The sequence below is a fragment of the Syngnathus scovelli genome, chromosome 4 (assembly GCF_024217435.2).
Source record: "Syngnathus scovelli strain Florida chromosome 4, RoL_Ssco_1.2, whole genome shotgun sequence".
In the NCBI taxonomy this organism is placed as follows: Eukaryota; Metazoa; Chordata; class Actinopteri; order Syngnathiformes; family Syngnathidae; genus Syngnathus; species Syngnathus scovelli.
In genome coordinates this window covers 2179043-2196085 of record NC_090850.1, presented here as the reverse complement: position 1 = coordinate 2196085, position 17043 = coordinate 2179043, and the positions used below count along the sequence as shown (strand labels likewise).

The 17043-nt window shown below is 43.2% G+C and overlaps 1 protein-coding gene and 1 long non-coding RNA gene across 13 annotated transcripts in view; one reads left to right on the top strand and one right to left on the bottom strand.

Annotated features, from left to right (window-relative positions):
• Positions 1-4188: 4188 nt before the first annotated feature.
• Positions 4189-10816, bottom strand: LOC137840231 (uncharacterized). The gene is made up of 2 exons (XR_011086734.1): positions 10672-10816; positions 4189-6842 (listed from the first exon to the last, which is right to left on the bottom strand). It is a non-coding gene; the product is annotated as an uncharacterized lncRNA (long non-coding RNA).
• Positions 10817-13578: 2762 nt separating this feature from the next.
• il16 (interleukin 16) overlaps positions 13579-17043 on the top strand; it is a 171786-nt gene continuing 168321 nt past the window's right edge. For all 12 annotated transcript variants that reach the window (XR_011086740.1, XR_011086739.1, XR_011086738.1 and 9 more), the window contains exon 1: positions 13579-13796. The gene's annotated coding sequence lies outside the window, so the exon portion shown is untranslated. The remainder of the gene's footprint in view (positions 13797-17043) is intronic.

Here is a 17043-nt window from a genome sequence, read left to right as displayed (position 1 = left end):
GCTTGACTCTTTTATTTATTCAATCAAACCATGATTTTTAACTTCACCCAAATACCAGTGGAGGCAATTACCCATAATATACATATTAAAGGGTCTGTTTTGATTGATTTTCGTTAGACTTCAAAGAACTAGTTTTGTTTGAAAAGCTGGGTCTTTGGGTTTCCAAATGTCATCAATCCTATTCAACTTAAACTTAAGTGTTCTTGTAGACTCTAAAGTTTCCCATAGAATTAAGGTAGCACAACTTGATGTTGTTGGTTAGAACTAACTTACAAGACAATAGTGACCCCACATATATACATACAAGTATTTAGGTACAGTAAATAATAATTTTCAGATAAAATTTTGCACTATACTTCATTGAGGAGTAAGAATTCATATGTCTCTGTGTCAGCAAACAGAAGCTGAAGTGTTGTGCAGCAGCAGACACTTGCCTCGAGCCTCTGTGTCTAGCTATGTGACTTAAAGATGCACCTGTGAGATGGCATTATGTGCTGCCAGTAAATTGCCATTAATACTAAATAAAAAAAATGCTTCAGATACCAGGTTCTCCTCATTTAATGATGGTATGTGAGATAACAATGAGGAAACAAACACATGATTATTTAGAACTATAAAGACTGAGGCCCAGGTGTTTACGTTGCCTCAATCTCACAGTCATGACATACTAATATATTTGTCAAGTATAGGCGTTATGTATGATCAGTGAACATTTACCCAAAGGTAAACCTAACTGCTATGTATACATAACATGTTTTTGAGAGTGGGTAAAATATTTTTGTGGCAACAAGTCACATGACAAATCCTGTCAATTTTGATAAATTAATTTTTCTTCAAGCAAAATTTAATTTGTAAAGTGATTAAAAATTTGTTATGCAGATGTTGAAAATGTATGTCTAAAATCATTGATGCCTTTATATTTTACAAGGACATTTTTTTGTTAATTTCAGAAAATAAAGGTAACTTTTGTGTCAGATTACTATGCAGGATAAAAGAAAACTGGCGTGGAACCCAAATGAACTAACAAACATGAACAAAAATAACAATTTGCCCTGGTTTGTCAGTAAAATCTTTGTTATTAATATCAACTTAATTATTTGAGTGTTAAAGTTTTTTACTTTAGTATAAGAAAAAAGTGAATTTCAGACTTAGTATGGAAGACTTTACCTAAAAAATACAATGTCATTTTAACCTAACAACCTAGCTCATACAATATAGTTGAACAAAAGTTGTTTGAAAAAGGTTTCCTTCAGTTTTTTCCACACATAGGTCAATAATTGTAGTTTTAAATATCTTATGGTAATGGGCCCAAGAGGACACAAGTAACTTGTAATGGAAATGGAAGACATTTTTGTCCATCACCTTTACCCTGGGGTGTGTTTCCCTTTTTCCTTGTGTGTGTGTTTCCCTTTTTCCTTGTGTGTGTGTTTTTAAATCATATTTAATTATATAATATAATTATATAATTATAATTTAATTATATATTGAATTATAATTATTTTGTGTTTTTATAAATCATATTTAATTATATAATATAATTATATAATTATAATTTAATCATATATTAAATTACAATTATTTTGTTAGCCCTGATTATTTTCAGTAAGCCAAGAAATCAAAAATACTTGTGGGACCAGGAGTAAAAGTGTGTGCACACATTTAAATGTTTATGTGTATACAATTATGAAAAAAACAGCTCACTAGCTGTTTGTGCTATGATCCCGTACAGGAGTAAACTTTAGGCAGCTCATGTCCCAGCATTCTTCAGCCTTCCTGCCTGCACAAAACCATTGGCCTTCAACAGGAAACCTTTAGCCTGTGCTATCAGGAGTGGCTTCCTTCACATGACAAAGGACTGGAGTCATAATTTTCAGGCAAGGCTTCGCCCATTTCCTGCTTCACGAGAGGAACACTTGCCTATCTGTTTCCCCCAAGGGGCTTCCATCCATGGACCCAAGGACAAGGATGCTGATTCACAAACACAAAAATCATTGTTTACATTGTTTGAAACTGGATGCCTGTAATTAGGAAAAAATGACAAAAGGAACTTTCCAGTTTTTAACCTTTTAGCACTAAACAAAATCCATGTGATACAAGAGCAGAACGACAAAACTGTTGTCATCTCCGTTTACTTTGTAACACATTGTGTTGTGGCAACCCAATAAGAGCAACTGATACTGTTTAAATAATGTATACCTTTGGCTGATTGAGTGGCATAGCAGCCATTCTACTGTTGCAGCCAAATTCACAATAAAGCATGTTACTAAGAGATGCATGGCCCCAAGATTTCTACCATTAACTCGACAATGACACTAAAAAGAAAGATAACTGCATCAATCAAACCATTCATATCAGACCTGAGTCAGGTTTGTGTTCTAAATGTGTGAAATTTGTGACAACCACAACTGTCTTAGTTTAAATATTATCTTTCCATTCTATCATTAACATAATTGCCCTGTAACAGACATACTCAAATTAAGCACTAACGTTTTGTAAAGGTGATTATTTATTTATTTATTTATTTATTTATTTATTTATTTATTTATTTATTTATTTATGTCACAAATAAGGTAATCAAATTATTCGATTACATCTCTTATGATGGGGTGAAATCCAACTGTGGCAAATGAGAACTACAATACACATTGTGGAATTCATACCCCTGCCAAGGAGAACTGAGCATTCTTGTCATTGTAGTTGTATACTTTTTGACAAAATACCTACGTTAAGAACTTGACCTATTTCAGGATATGTTCTTTAAAAAAAAACAGGAGTTGTTTTCTCTGTAATAGCACGAGCCCTAATATTTGTCATCTGTTGCAATTTTGTGTATACTTTCAATACCGTTGTATTTGCACAAAGCCACTATTAGCTTATTCTTAGGATTTTGACTGAAAGAGGCGCGTGATCATCAAGAAGCCGAACCCCACTTGTCAATTTTATGTCCAATTCGTTCATGTGGTTGCAACAGGCAAATCGTCAAAAACAAAGCTGCCCTAAAAGTGGATGACTGTAACGTTGATTGATCAAATGTTGAACGCCATTATTCTGTTGGTGAGAACAGCATTTCAGCAGAAGATGGCAGCAAACCTCTGGCCACGCTCGGGTGCGTTCTAAAAAAATTTCAATGTGCCCTGCATCTACATACTGCTCTCACATCAGCTGTGTACAAATTCGCAGGCTGCGTCCTTCAAGGCCGGTTTGAAGGCTGGGTCCTTCCTTCGCGGCCCTAGAAGCTCCGCCTCCGTGGAAAGCACAGGCGGAACAGCTCCGTACAAATTAATAGATAGCGTCCTACAAAGTACTTCGTGGCGACGGCGTGGCGTCATTTCCGGCGCGGCAAGACCGCACCCAGGTGTCCCAATTCACGCAGACGACAACCAGCCGTCAAATTTGGCCGTGGGTTAAGGCTGTGAAAATGTGACCTTCGCAACCTTCATTTTACCTCTGTCTTCTTCAACGCTTTCCTGACCTCGGCGTTTATTGCCGCTCGGGTGTGTGACGTCACCACTTGAGCGCCGGCCATACTGGATGGTTTAACGCTGGTGGGTTTACGTTGCTTCCACTGCGCGCCAAGGACGTACAATCGCCTAGTCGTGTTCCTCAATTTTATTTGGTCTGCAGTGGTCGCACGTTGCTGTGTCGTGGGGTGCAATAGCACAAGCCGTGACAGTAAGGTGAGGGGAATCGACAATATTATTTCTTTTTACCGTTTTGCTCTTTAAAGGCTCCTCCACGGAGACCACGTGCCCAACATAAGCGTCGTCGCCTAGCATGGATCACTGCTGTAAGACGACCAAACATAATTTTCCACACATAAATTACTACCCAGAGATGTGGTGTTAGCTGATCGCGGCTTTGATATTGAGGAGAGTGTGGGACTTATGTGTGCTGAGGTAAAAATCCCGACCTTCATAAAAGGACATTGACAGTTGGAAGCAAGAGATGTGGAAAACACAAGGAAGATTGCCCATCTCCGACTTTATGTGGAAAGGGTCATTTGAACTGTCACAAACATACACATTTTTGTCAGCAAAAGTACCAATCAACAGTGTTGTCATGCCAAGGTGAAGACAAAACATTCCTTGACAAGATTGTCTGTATGTAGTGCTCTGACCAACATGAGCAAGAGTGCTGTGCAAAGTTGAAGGTGTCTGAAATAAATATGCCATGACATACAGCCAACTGTGCGTTTCATTATTTATTTACGAGTAACATGACAAAACAGTCCAAAGTGACATTAGAATGAGTACAACTAGCAATAACCTGAGAACTCAGAATACTCCATTCCTGTGCTGATGTACTGAGCTGCTTCTTGTGTTACAGCTGTGATGTGTCAAAGTCTGCTTTATTGTCAATTTCTTCACGTCAAGACATACAAAGAGATCGTAATTGCGTTTCCCACTATCCCAGGGGTCTCAAAGTCCAGCCCTCGGGGGCCGCATTCCTACATGTTTTCCAAGTTTCCCTTGTTAAACACACCTGATTCAAATGATCAGTTCATCCTCACGTTCTGCAGCAGCCTGATAATTGAATCAGGTGTGTTTAACGAGGGAAACTTGGAAAACATGTAGGAATACGGCCCCCGAGGACTGGACTTTGAGACCCCTGCACTATCCCATGGTGGAGACAAGACATATTACACCCAATTGGTCCACAGATAAACAAAACATTCAAGTAAACAATACAAAAAGTGAAAATAAGAAGGCACATACAATGAATAAATAAGAGCAACTTGCCTGAAATGGAGCAATTATGCATACAGCAGACAGTATAATAGCGCAAAACTACAAGTGGAGTAGTGCAAGACAGCCATCGTGGCCCAAAATGCCAGGATGTTATGCGGTGGAGGGGGGAGAGGGTTCAGGATCCTAACAGCCTAGTGTATGAAGCTGTTGGTGAGTCTGGTGGTGCGGGAGCTCAAGCTTCTGTACCTCTTCTCAGAGGGCAGTAGATCAAACAAATTGTGAGCGGGGCGACTCACATCCCTCACAATTGTGGTCGCCTTGCCAGTGAGATGGGAGGTGTAAATGTCCTCCAGGGAGGGGAGTGAAGCACCAATAATCCTTCCAGCTCTGTTCACTATGCGCTGCAGGGCTTTCCTGTTATATTCAGTGCAGCTTCCACCCCACACAGCGATACAGCTGGAGAGGATGCTCTCAATGGTGCCTAGGTAGAATGTGGTTATGATGGCTGATGGAGCACTTGCTCGGCTGAGTTTCTGCAGGAAGTACAGGCGGCACTGAGCTTTCCCCCAGGAATCTGGTGCTGCTCACTCTCTCCACCACAGCACCGTCGATGGTCAGTGGCAGGTGTTGGGTGTGACCCTTCCGGAAGTCAACAACAATCTCCTTGGTCTTGCTGACATTCAGCAGGAGGTTGTTGTCCTTGCACCATGTGGTCAGAAGGTCAACCTCCAACCTGTATTGAGTCTCGTCACTCTTGGTGATGAGACCCACCAGAGTCATGTCGTCAGCAAATTTCACTATGCAATTGTTGCATAGTGTGTGTCACTCTTGCAATGCTAGAAGATGTCTGTTATTGGGGCGTTAATTCAACCCGGGGTCAAGCAGGTGGACTTGAATTTTTGCTGGCTGGACATGGTCAGCATATTCAGTAGCCCTCCATTGTTGACACACACGCTGCCTGTTTCTTATGCAGTGGCGCCAGATCAGCCAGTGTGATTCGTGGTGTGGGTTATGTTCTGGGCTGTGTCCGTGGGCCAGGCATGGGAATGTCATCATTGATTACTCTATTCATAGCAATACGTTTGGCTGACGTGAAGTCCATCTTGAGACCAACCTGTCCACGGACTTTCCTGATCCCAGATGGAATTTTCCTGTAAGCAGGGACATCACTCACAGTCTTCGCTTCTCAGCAGCGGTCATGTGCCTCTATTGCGTTGAGCAGAGCCCCAACATGAGTACAGGACTCTGCAGTTCCAGGCATGCAGGTATAGTGGGCACAGCTAACCTCTCCCTTGCAGGTTATGATGACCCATGGCTTTAGAAGTACAGTCAAACCTCGTTTTTTTTACCACAATCCGTTCCAGAAGGCGGTTTGAGAAGTGAATCGGTCAAATTCCGAATCTATTTTTCCCATTACAAATAATGGAAAAACTTTTAATCGGTTCCAACAGTAAAAAAAAACAACGCCTTTTTTTAAGCATTTTTCTCATTTGCGCATTTGTGTCCGATCGCGCAACTGCAGTGCACCGCCGACCGCGCAACCGTAGCGCGCAGCCGACCGCACAACTACATCGCGCTGGTCGCATTATTGTGACAGAGCCGTTGCTAAAAAATATTTTTAAAGTCCTGATGTACTTTCCAAAATTTAAGTAGACCTCAGTGCGCAGGGAGCTTAATTTGGTCCGATCGCGCAACCGCAGCGCGCTGGTCGCATTATTGTGACAGAGGCGTCGCTGAAATTTAAATAATATTTTTAAAGTCCTGATGTACTTTCCAAAATGTAAGTAGACCTCAGTGCGCAGGGAGCTTAATTTGGTCCGATCGCGCAACCGCAGCGCGCCGGGCGCTCACTGTCGCATTGCTTTAAGAGCGTGTTTGTGTTTTAGAATGGCTTTACTGCTCCACTTGCTTTCTTTGAAGGCATGATTAGGGGTTAATACAATCCTCAAAGTAACGAAAATACAATAACGAACGGAGTCAGCCGGCATCCGGGCCGCGCGGTCTGGTTTTCTCGGGTCCTCATCTCGCGAGGTTAGACCTCCGAAGCAAAAAAAAATCTCGAATTTTTCGTTCGAATTCTGATTTGTTCGAGAACCGGGACGTTTGAAAACCGAGGTTTGACTGTATGTCATACAGGTGCTGGGAGTGCATGACCTAAGGAGACAAAGATGGACACACATTGTTCATTTGCCTTAAGTAGGAAAACAGTAACAGTAGAATACCACTTAACATTGTAACAATAACAGTTAATGTCAGTACGTTTCATGCTGTGCAGAAAACACTAACCAAAACTTCTTAGTAAACCACTAGCTCAAAGGCTAACTGTCACGTACCAGTGTTAGCCTGCTATACTCATTGAAAGAATGTTAAGGGTAGAGGCTGAGCCATTTGCGACTTCTGTCTGAACAGTTTGTGGTGTAACTATAATTCACAGTTCAGTGACAATTGCGACTAGTCAGGATGACATTTTGTCAGGAACCTTGGGTCATTTAACGTCATGATGGCGCCGCGGATGGCCGCCACGGTGAGTCGCTCTCTGTTTTTTTGTCTTATTTTGTGTGTTTTCTGTGTCCTCTGCTGTCCATCCCGGATCACTTTTACCAGAGAAGCACTGTTAAACATCGGTCAGTCTTCTTCTGGTAATTTCTCTCCTGTTCTCTCTGATTCAGACTGTTTGTCGGAGATTTTAGCCGGAGCGGCGGTGCTATACAAGCTAGCGCGACGGCAGCGACGCAGAAAACGAGCCGGAGCCCTCGTAAAGCTGAGGCAGAGAGGGTTCCGGTAGGGCACAATTCATCTGGCGAATGTCTGCTCCCTGGCGAACAAGATGGACGAATTGCTGCTCCTCACTTCAAGGAACACGGACTTCAGCAGATCCGCCGCGCTGTTTTGTTGAAACGTGGCTTAGCGAACGAACCCCCCACCACGCCGTGGAGTTAGCTGGGTTTCGGCTAACGCGCGGAGATCGCAGAGCGGAGCTCTCCGGAAAATCAAAGGGAGGTGGTCTCTGTTTCTACATTAATGAACGTTGGTGTACTGATGTCACGGTGTTGAAAGAGTTTTGCAGCCCTCTCCTAGAAACACTTTTCATGAACTGCCGGCCGTTCTATTCACCACGGGAGTTCTCCTCGATCGTCATGGCGGCTGTTTACATTCCACCACACGGACGTGCGAGTGAAGCCACGCAGATGCTGGCTGACCAGGTGAAAGACATGGAGAAACCTCTACCAAATTCACTAATCATTGTTCTGGGTGATCTTAACAGGGCGAACCTCGCACACGAACTCCCCAGATACAGACAGCACATAACGTGTCCCACCAGAGGGGCACAGACACTGGACCACTGCTACACCGTAATTAAGGATGCATACCACTCTGTGGCTCGTGCAGCTTTAGGACTCTCGGACCACTGTCTAGTTCATCTGATCCCGGCCTACAGGCAGAAACTAAAAACTTCTAAGCCTGTGGTGAGGACTGCGAGGAAGTGGACAGTGGAGTCAAGGCAGGACCTCCAAGCCTGCTTTGACTGCACCGATTGGGGAGTTTTTGAAGCTGCAACTTCAGACCTGCATAAACTCACTGACACTGCCACATCATACATCAAGTTTTTGTGAGGATCTGTGTGTGCAGACTAAGACCTTCTGCACGTACAACGACAAACCTTGGTTTACACCGAACCTCAGGAGGCTGCGCAAAGTCAAGGAGGAGGCCTACAGGAGCGGCGACCGGGACCTGTTCAAGCAGACCAGAAACACACTGAACCGAGAGGTCAGGAAAGCCAGGAGGTGTTACAGGGAGAGCCTGGAGAGACACCGCTCTGCTAATCCTGATCCCTCAACAGCGTGGAAAGGTCGGCAGAGCATCACGGGCTTCAAGAAACGAACCCCCCGTCCTGTGGAGAGCCCAAGGCTTGCTAACCAGCTAAACAGGTTCTACTGCAGGTTTGATCGGTCCTCCCACACAACGGGACCTCCTGCAGCACAATCTACATACTCACCTCCCCCCACAACTGGTCTGTCCACACCTCCATCACCGTTGTCACCTACTCTCTCTCTTGCAGAGGCCGCGCCCGCACTCCAGATCCGCGAGGAGGAAGTGCAACAGATGTTCCGGAGACAAAAGATCAGGAAGGCACCGGGCCCAGACGGCGTGTCACCTTCCTGCTTGAAAGTCTGCGCTGAGCAGCTAGTGCCTACCTTTGCACGGATCTTCAACCGTTCCCTGGAGCTGTGTGAGGTGCCCTTGTGCTTCAAGAGCTCCACCATCGTTCCAGTGGCCAAGAAACCCCCCCATCACAGGTTTGAATGACTATAGACCTGTCGCACTGACATCTGTGGTCATGAAATCTTTCGAGAGGTTAGTGCTGAACTACCTGAAGGATGTCAAGGGCCCCCTGCTTGACCCCCTCCAGTTTGCCTACCGGGCAAACAGGTCGGTGGATGATGCGGTCAACATGGGACTGCACTACATCCTGCACCACCTGGACACACCAGGAACGTACGCCAGGATCCTGTTTGTGGACTTCAGCTCGGCGTTCAACACCATCGCTCCTGACATCCTCCAACAGAAGCTCATCCAGCTCGCGGTGCCTGCCTCCACCTGTCAGTGGATCACCAGCTTCCTGACCAACAGGAGACAGCGTGTGAGGCTGGGGAGCATCACATCTGACACCCGGACCACCAATACTGGAGCCCCTCAGGGGTGCATCCTCTCCCCACTGCTCTTCTCTCTCTACACCAACGATGTCTCCTCAGGTGACTCTCCTGTGAAGCTCCTAAAGTATGCAGACGACACCACTCTCATCGTACTGATCCAGGACGGTGATGAGACTGCGTACAGACAGGAGGTGGAGCGGCTGGTCCACTGGTGCAGCCAAAACCACCTGGAGCTGAACCCGCTCAAGACCGTGGAGATGACAGTGGACTTCAGGCGAGACCCCTCACCCCTCACTATCCGCAGTAATACTATTCTCTCCACAGACACCTTCAAGTTCCTGGGAACCACAATCTCTTGGGACCTGAAATGGACCGGACACATAGACTCTGTCCGGAAGAAGAGGCTGTACTTCCTGAGACAGCTCAAGAAGTTCAACCTGCCGCGGGAGCTGCTGAAGACCTTCTACACTGCCATCATCCAGTCTGTCCTCTGTACCTCCATCACTGTCTGGTTTGGATCGGCCTCCAAACAAGACAAGCACAGACTGCAACGGACAATCAGGACTACAGAAAAGATAATTGGAATCAACCTCCCATCTATCCAAGACTGGTACATGTCCAGGACCAGGAAACTTGCAAGTGACATCTCTATAGACCCTTCTCACCCAGGTTGCAGTCTGTTTGAACTACTACCCTCCGGACGGCGTTATAGAGCTCTGTACGGCAAAACTAGCAGACACAGAGACAGTTTCTTCCCCCAGGCTGTTGCTCTGATGAACTGACACCACTCTTAGAGTATCAGAGTCATTACTGTGCAATAACATCCTGCTCTTCACACCTTTTTTGAATTGTCTACACTGTTTGTACTATGTGTCCTCTCTGCATCCATTGCAGCCTGGTCACCCTAGAAGAGGGACCCTCCCATCTGTGGTCTCTTCTCAAGGTTTCTCATTTCCCCTAGCTGGAGTTTTGAGTTTTTCCTTGCCCTCTTGGGAGTTTAATATCAGGGGATGTTTGAGAATATTTGCCATTTTTCACATGTCCTGAGTGTTGTTAGTCACCTAAATGTTGAACAGAGGCTGTGATTTTCCGAAATCAAATTTCTTGTTTGGCACGCTCAAACATGGCGAAAGAAACTCTTGAATCTTGAATCTTAAGATAGGAACGTATCTTAATGTTAATATTTATTTCAAAGGACGTGTGCACATGGCTACATGCTTTTACTGAGATACGGGTGGATATTTAACGTTACACCTAGCCTGTGAGCCTTAAATACACTTTTAAAACACGTGAAAACATATGTATTGAGACAGTAGAGCTTGGCTTACCTTTGCTCTCGTGATATTCTCATTCGGTATAATGAGCTTCATTTCGTGTACATATCGACTTGTCAGCTGTTTGTACGCTTCTAGTGACTTGTGAGATCTAAACTGTTGGTAAGGTAGGCAAATACGTCCGAAATGGTGAACGGCGGCATTAAATCTTTATCGACACTCTAGTGTCTGCTTGGTACTTCGTAAGGGTCCAGCCCTTTTATAATTCCAATCTTCTGTTCGTACCGATCTCTGGCTTCCTTCTACAGTGTGTCCCGGTATATCCCACATCCTTTCTCAGACATGTCTTTCTCTTTCTCGCTCAAACTGTGCTTCCATCTACCCCCTCTGTCTCCGTCTCTGGGTTTGTTTACAATAGAACTAGCATCCAGGTTGGCGGTCGTATCCCAGAATGCAACGCGTGTGCCCGAGCATTGACACGCCACATGTGTCTGGAACTTCATAGTAAATGCTCCACCGGAAACACCGAACAAACGCGTGCAAAAGCTTTTTCATTTCCATTTCCGACAAGCTTGTGTAGGCGTGTCTAGCAGTGTGAAATCCATTACTGTAGTCGGGAGCGGAGCAATGTGGGCGTCACGAAAGTCTGCTACGAAGCCGCCGTCACAAATATACGGAGTGAAAAAAAAAAACAAGCGAATCAAAAAATACTTGTTACCAATGCAATGAATCTGAACAAATGTAAATTTCTAAGATACTGCTGGCTAAATAGCATGTTGTTAAATGTCGATACATTAACCAGAAACCTAATTTATATGTGTAAATATTGGTCAATCCACAAATTCCAAAGCACACAAAACCTTGTATTTGAGTTCTTTATTTCTTTAGCGCTATGTTTGACACCTACTGGCAGTTTTGTTTACGCGTTCTGAGTTCCTAAATAAATACTTTGAAAAGTATTAATAAGAAACAACAGAGTGAATTTCTGAACGCGCCCCTCTTGCGGCCCTTTCCAACCCACAGACAGAATGGACTCTTGCTGCATTCGGGGAAAGTTGGAAGTCGGATTGATTGATTGATTGATTGATTGATTGATTGATTGATTGATTGATTGATTGATTGATTGATTGATTGATTGATTGATTGATTGATTGATTGATTGACAATGTTATTCCGAATATTCAAATAATACAGAGCTTCCTGTTTGTTCTCAGATAAAGTCCTTGCATAAAATCGAAATTAAGTTCAGGAAGCCAAATAAACACGCAGAGAGAAAAAGAAAAAGATATTCGGAAAGGAGTGAGAAAAAGCAGAGCTTTTTAGCTCACCCCTTTATCGAAACATAATATATATGCATGTATATAGGTGTATACATATCTATTCGCACGCATAAATATTTATACCCCTATACACATATACCCACAAGTACACATCTCCATGCATACATACATACATCTCCATGCACACACACACACACGCACAGACACACACACGCACGCACACACACGTACACACACTTGGATAATAAATGTGTAAGAATTGATGAGTTATTAGGATGTCAAGTGAAAAATTGTTAGAAGAAAATACATGACAGGGGGTTAATGAAGATGCATTATGATTTTAATAATCAAAATTGCAATGGCACAAACTAAAGGTTATTTAACGACCTGTGGAGAAAGGATTTGACATCTCTAGAAAATAAATTAATATTAAATAAATAACAAATTGAATGATTCACTGAGCGCAAACGAAAGTTTTTGTGGCACAAATGAACGGTACCATTTTGGGTCCATTTGGCAATAAATGGGGGCTGAGTGACGTCATCGCTAGAAATTGATTATGTAATATCTACGAAACCGTAGCAGCGCAAACGAAAGTTTTTGCAGCACAAACAAAGCACAAACGAACTGTACCATTTCGGGTTTATTTGGAGCAGATGGGTGTGCTGGGTGAACTCTGGATGACCTATAAAATAATCTTGCATAACTAAAAAACCGTTGCAGCACAATCGAACATTTTTACGGAACAAACCAGCACAAACGAAGCACAAACAAAATTTTGCGTGTGGTGGAGGCCCAGCTTCACACAGACGCATGTACCCCAGCGATCCCATTTATGGACCGCTTTGTCGAATAACGTAGTTCATCAGTGAATTCGGGGTCCTTCCTTTCCTATTACGCAACTCGGACCTCCCAGTTCAAAGGAGTGTTCTAGTCTAGTGCACTTTTCTTTGTTGGAAGTCGGAAAAGTCCGACTTCCCACTTACATCGAATACAGCATAACAATGGGGCCCTTTCAGCCGCAGTCAGAGGGCAGCCATCATACGTTGCCACTATTACTGTTAACTTATTTTATTGCTAAAAACACTGCTTTAAGTGTGTGTTTCAGGCTAGCACCCCTGTATGTGGTAATAAGAGCCTATCAAAGAACCAACTTGACTGTTTGGTTCAGCCATTCAGGGTATATTACCTCAATATTGTGAATGGTGCGCTCCAGAGGCACACACACGCACATGCATGCACACGCGCACGCATGCACGCACACACACGCATACACACATGAACTCCATCATGTCTCACCCGCCATATGACCAAAAACCTTGAGATAGGCACATTCAGTGCACCACCAAACTCTCGTTGAGTTTTTTCCCACTGCCCTTTGAGTAGCACACACCGAAAGGAGCAACTTCACTCGTGAAAACAAATGAGGGATTTGTGTTCAAGTGTAAATTGAAGTGGGCCACAGTGAATTCATTCATACTCGGCTCCCAACACACGCTTACACACATGCAGGAAAAGCCTTGTAAGACTACAGCCAGTGTGTGATGCAAAAAAAGGTGTGTAGTCAGGCCCTGTTAAGAAAGGTGTTTTTTCTTTGGAGTTGGCTCACAGAAAAGGGGGAGTGATTTTTGAGGGGCTTTTCTGAGACACACTACGGTAGTCTTTAGGCTGAGGGGGTGGAAACTGCCTAGAAGGAGGAGAGGTACATGCACTCTCCCCCAGCTGAATCGTGTTAAGGAAGCATGCTTTTGATCTGATTTTTCTGGTTTTGATCTTTAGTTGATGTTTTCCATTTGTCCTGCTTCTTTTCATGGATAAAGTCTCTTGTTTGGGTCCCCTTTTTTTGCACCATTGGTAGAAGCATTTGAAGCTGACTGAGAGTTAAAATGATCGACTATGGTGAGTTAGTGTGCAACATTTATTAATTTACCAATAGTTACTTGCCAGGTTGGAAATATTGCATGGAATTATTATGATAATGTGTATGATTTAATCAATGAGTATAAGATTTAATCAATGATTGCAACGAATGACCAACCATATATATGAAAAATTAGAGCCCCAAGAAATATTAGTGGTTTACTTGTTGTCTTGAAGGCTGGATATACAAAACATCATCCATGCCAGCGTGTGAATCTTTGTAGCACTTTTGGCATCCTCTTTGTCTATGGCCACATATGCACCATGAACCCACAGCGGATGCAATCGTGTGGCTAAACATTTTTGTTTACCTCTGCATGACCCATTCAAAGACATAGCCATTTTGTGAACAATGACCGAAGGTTTCCTTCTTTCTTTTACTGATGATTAGAGAGCTTACTTTGGCTAACTGACTGGAAAACTCCCGTTGCAAACTCTAAACAAGACACATGTTGTTCAGCTGCAACTGAAAGCTGCAGCAGAAACCCCACCTCTTTCACCAATCCAGGTCTTTTCAACTGTAGTTCATTTATATCTAAGGCTATAGATATTAGGGTGACCAGACGTCCTCTTTTTCCTGGATTTCTCCTACTTTTGAGCCCTAAAAAAAATGTCTGGGGGGAATTTCAAAATTGTCCGGGATTTTGCTGGACTGCCTCAAACATAATACATGAACAGTACATTGTCAATAGAATTGCCACTCAGTTCCATTTCACTCAATTCCAGGTTTTTCTGTATCGTTCGCAAATAATTCACGCCCTTCTCCTCAAATCTAGTCACTGCTACGAAGTAGGGTGGGCTGACCAGTCTACACCGAGTGTTAACAGGCAATGCCAAAACAAAAATGCACGTTCAGGGAGGAGTTGAATAAAAAAATTCCCATGCTTTCACCAGGGTCATGATCCTTATGAAGCTGAGTGCTTGACATGCAAGGCAGGCACTTACGTGTCTGTGGCAAATAAAGGTGCCAACGCACCCCGCAAGAGGAGGACTGAAGAGGAGCCCTTTTTTTTTCTTCAAATGCACCGACGGGCCGTATTTCTTTTGTCTTTTTTTTTTTTTTACTTAGTGTACCACTATAAAACTAAAAAATGTCCGTGTACACGTTTTTGTTAGTGTAAATATGTTTTGACATCCGATAGTGCCACCGCCCAAAAATCTTAACGGATCCTGTTTTATAAAGTATGAAAACAAATTGCACACAAGCATGCACCACATAGGACATTCCATTCATTGGAGCCGCCCTGTGTCTGCAGGTGGATGCCTGAAATTTTAAGCAGTAATCTCACGGTCCATACGCTAATACAAAGGTCAGAGAGATTGTGTGTCGTTTTAATGTTAGGGAATGTGTCGTTGAATTCAATGCAACTGATGGTCTTGAATGCCCCAATAAGAACATCACAGTTCGGCCAACTCGAACTGATAAGAAGGCTTGGCTTCTTTGATGTTGGCAAAAAGGGGTTCTGGAACAGACATATTTCTTTTGCATTGACATTCATGGAATCTCACACTGAATTCCGCCTTCAGCAATTCCAGTTCTTCTCCAAACCGGATTCGGTTGAAGTTGGGAAATTGTGTAAAATGTAAATAAAAACAAAATACAATGATTTGAAAATCCTTTTCAACCTATATTCAATTGAATACACTACAAAGACAACATATTTAATGCTCAAACTCGTAAACTTTATTTTATTTTTCAAATAATAATTAACTTGGAATTTCATGACTGCAACATGTGCAGTAGAAGTTGGAAAAGGGCATGTTTACCACTTTGTTGCATCACCTTTCCTTTTAATAACACTCAATAAACATTTGGGATGAGAGGAGACTAATTCTCTTAGCTTCTCATGTGGAATTCTTTCCCATTCTTGCTTGATGAACAGCTTCAGTTGTTCAACAGTCCGGGGTTTTCCCTGTCGTATTTTGCGCTTCATAATGCGCCACGCATTTTCAATGGGAGACAGGTCTGGACTGCAAGCGGGCCAGGGGAGTACCTGGACTTTGAAGCCACGCTGTTGTAACACGTGCAGAATGTGGCTTGGCATTATCTTGCTGAAATAAGCAGCGGCGTCCATGAAAAACATGTCACTTGGATGGCAACATATGTTGTTCCAAAATCTGTATGTACTTTGAAGGCATTTATGTTGCCTTCACAGAAATGTAGGTCACCCATGCCATGGGAACTAATGCACCCCCATACCATCACAGATGCTGGCTTTTGAATTTTGGGTTGATAACAGTCCGGATGGTCCGCTTACTCTTTGGTCCGGAGGACACGACGTCCAGTGTTTCCAAAAACAATTTGAAAAGTGGACTTATCAGACCACACAACACTTTTTCATTGTGCATCAGTCCATTTTACATGAGCTCGGGCCCAGAGAACCCGGGGACGTTTCTGGATGTTGTTCATAAACGACTTTTGCTTCGCATGGTAGAGTTTTAACCCGCACTTACTGATGTAGTGACGAACTGTATTTACTGACAGTGGTTTTCTAAAGTTTTCCTGAGCCCCTTTGGTTATATCCTTTACACACTCATGTCGGTTTTTAAGGCAGTGCCGTATGAGGTATCGAACGTCATGATCATTCAGTCTTGGTTTTCGGCCGTGGCGCTTACGTGCAGTGATTTCACCAGATTCTCTGAACCTTTTGATGATATAATGGACCGTAGATGTTGAAATCCCTAAATTCCTTGCAATTTTGCTTTGAGAAATGTTGTTCTTAAACTGTTCAACTATTTTCTCACGCAAAGTGGTGAACCTCGCCCCATCCTTGCTTGTGAATGACTGAGCATGATTGGGGAGGCTCCTTTTATACCCAATCATGGTACCCACCTGTTCCCAATTAGCCTGATCACATGTGGGATGTTCCAAATAGGTGTTTGATGAGCTTTTCTCAGCTTTCTCAGTATTTTTTGCCACCTTTCCCAACTTCTACTGGACGTGTTGCAGCCATGAAATTCTAAGTTAATCATTATTTGGCAAAAAAACAATTACGTTTATCAGTTTGAACATTAAATATGTTGTCAAAAGTCAAAGTCAGCTTTATTGGCAATTTCTCCACATGCCAAAGACACACAAAGAAACCGAAATTTCGTTCCCCCCTATCCCACGGTGACAAGACATGGCTCACAACAGACAAACAAGTAAACAAGTATAACAAAAGCGTGCTGAATAAATAATGAATAAATAACACAACAATAAATAAATAAATAAGAGGAGCAGAAA